Genomic DNA, 3,366 nt, shown 5'->3' with positions numbered 1-3,366 from the left:
AGGGCATGCGCAGTGGGATCCAAATAAATAATCTTACATTAGAGTAATCACCCTTTGATGTGAAAACTATGCATGGGGATGCCGTAAAAATCGGAATTTATAGAATTCACCAATTTTATATTTATAGTTGAATAACCATAATAGCTATCTACATAAGACACTTCGATGGGTATTAGTGTTTTTTAAAGAAGAAAAACGCACCACAAATTCACAAGTTAAAAGAAAAGGGACCTGTAACAACTATGAATTATAGTTTATAAAATAAAAAACATCACCCAAAACATGTAACAATATTGAAACCATAGATGCCTTAAATTATATTAACGTAACTATTATATCTTGAACAACATGCCCATCCAAAAAATACAACCAACTTATTTAATTTTGTTTGCGTTCAAAGGGAACCGTTAAATATAATTATTCATATCAAAAGATATTACATTTCAAAACCATATACCCAACTCGCAAAACATTTATCTCAGTGTAAATAAAAGTATTTATTTACAAATTACAATAAAATTGCACAGGTTAAATCTTTTTTCTTTTTTTTTAAGAAGACAACTGATGGAACACCCAGCCTCTTCCCCCTCCAATGTCTACTTGCTTCCGCCGTGCTTGGTTTAGATTGGTTGTTTGTGTCACCCTCGTGAACAAAATGTTCTATTTCAGGAGACTTTTCAGTGTCTCAGGGACATGGTTTGAAATTGCTTTCAGACAGACACACCAAAAAACCTTAACAAAACAACCCACACGATTGCAGGACCAGAGCCAACCATCTCAATTGCAAATGACCAGCGCATACGGCAGCATCTGAATTCCACACACTGTCCTAAAATATGAACACTTTGAGCAAATATTTTAATAATTATCATTGTAAAAACCAGACAACCAAAGGGATGGCCTCATCGATTTCAAGGGTGGAATCTAGCTCAGTCAGTAGACCGTAGAGCGCTCGCCTATGGTGCTTTCATTGTAGGATCGAAGCAGCTTTACTGGTCCATTTCACTGGATATTTCCTCATCCTAACCAGTGCCCCACAACTGACATACCAAAGGCCATGGTATGTGCTGTCCTGTCCAAGAAAGTGCATATAAAAGACCCCTCGCTGCTAATGGAAAAATGTATCAAATTTTTCTTCAAGACTGTATGTCGGAATTATCAAATGATTAACATTCTATAGCAGGGGAGGGGCATAGCCCAATGGTAAAGCATTCGTCTTATGTGCAGTTGGTCTAGAATCGATCCCCGTTGGTGGGCCCACTGGGATATTTGTTATTCCTACCAGTGCTCCACATTTGGAATAACTATCCTGTCTGTGGGATGGTGCATATAAAAGATCCCATGCTGCTAATCAGAAAACGTAGCCCAATGCATGGCAGTATAGCGGGTTTCAACTCTCATTATCCGTGTAGTCCATAACCATATAACCATAGTTAAAACGAGTTAAAGGAATGCTAAAGCATGGCTTTTGGACTGGTATGCATATTCAATGATATGTAATGCACATTATTGCTTAATACCAACAAGTATAATCTTATAGTTAATTAATAAAACAGTTAAATATGACGGCTATTATATATTACGGGTGCAGCCATTTTGTACCATCCCAGTGAATACACCCTCTGGCGAGCCGGTGGTTTACGTAATACTTAACGTGCCACGTCAGGAATTAGTCTTAGAACTGAAGAAGCAAAATGTACCTGATTTTTGCGGATGCATCGCAATGTACTGTAATCATATCCATCCCAGTAAGCCAGCAATAAGTACATATTATTTTTCAATACAAAATAAACTACCACTGTCAGTGTTGAAATAACTGTATTATGTTTCATTCATATGTTAACCCACGTACTGACATGATAATCAGTGTTTTCTTAGTTAATTGGTCCTTTCTTTCTGTGGCCTGCACATGTGATTCCTGATTGGCATGGTATCCAGCCAAGGTTAGTGACAATCTAATTAAAATTAGCTCCACTACTGCATGTGGACCAGTAGAGCTAATTTTAATCAGATTGGGTCAGTGATTACCCCTGTCTAGACACACGTACAAAAATACTTCCCAGTTGTTGTTTTTTAAGATCACAGGATATTGCGGGATAACCAGCTGCCCCTACAATGTTAATGGACATTATCAGCCGTCCTGCTTTATCACTGTAAATAATTCTGTAAAACCCTGGTTTAAGTAGACTTTCCCATCTGAAATAACAAAACTGACCAATTACGTAGTCCCAAAGAAAAGAAAATTATCAACTGGGTATCTTGAGTGGTAGTTTTTGCTCCAACGGCCTAATAATATGCATTTTTATTTGCATTTTTTCAAGAGAGAAAAAACCCTGTATAACTCCATTTCATTCCACTGATGCAAATTGAAATAAATAGTTTATTTTACTATCAAGTCATTTATGTTGTTTTACAAGTCTGGTTGATTAAAGCCAAGTGCCTAGTTGTAAATTACTGCTTTTGTTTACATTGTGCATACAGGAGTTGGTCGGAGCTGATGTCACTTTGCCCCAAGCTATAGTACCGGATGCCGTGAAAACGAAACAAAATGGCTACCCCCAGTCAGCAGGAATAATCACTGGTTTTTTAATTAACTCTAAAATTACACGTCCGGGTATGCATCTTTCCAACAAATAAGGCTCATGTTAGAGTTTAGTCTCCCTTTAAGTGCATTGTTAAATAAAACATTTCTTCCTTCTAATAGCACATCAATATGCTCTAGTGATGTCATTAAACAAAACAAACTTTAAATCATCGAGTGCACTCATTCAAACATTTTGATGAGCTGTACCGACTGTTATCAAATATCTATACACCTGTTATCTCTATCATCCATATAGATGCATAGTTGGTGAACATAAAATCACTGAACAACAGAATTTATAACAATTTATTACAGATGCTTTATAACTCATAACTATTAACTTGGGCAGGTTATAATTAAGTAAAAACGGGTTATAATTCAATAAGGACAAACCACATCCAAAATCTTAACATCAAGACTTAAATAATGCAATAATGGTCCCAAGATTACTGCAATAAACATCAAATTAAACACATTGCTATAAGCACTACAACGCTTTTACATTATTTATTTTCCTTTCAATATTTTAAAATAATTTTATTAGGATTTAAAATGATTTAAACTATTTAAAGTAATAACAATATAGAAAATATTCATCTTGCGGCAACATGGTGTGCACATTAGTTTTTAACCAACATAGACCATTCAGCTTTGTTCTATGTGCAATTATAATTGTTCCTGGTAAATATTATCGACTGTGCAACATTTTATAATAAAGTGTTGTAGATTTGCAATTAACCAATATTTGTCTTTATAAAGCTATGCAATATAATTTTGTGTGC

The sequence above is a fragment of the Gigantopelta aegis genome, chromosome 10, assembly GCF_016097555.1.
Source record: "Gigantopelta aegis isolate Gae_Host chromosome 10, Gae_host_genome, whole genome shotgun sequence".
Lineage (NCBI taxonomy): Eukaryota > Metazoa > Mollusca > Gastropoda > Neomphalida > Peltospiridae > Gigantopelta > Gigantopelta aegis.
The sequence above is the reverse complement of the archived record's forward strand: the minus strand, read 5'-3'. Positions refer to the sequence as shown.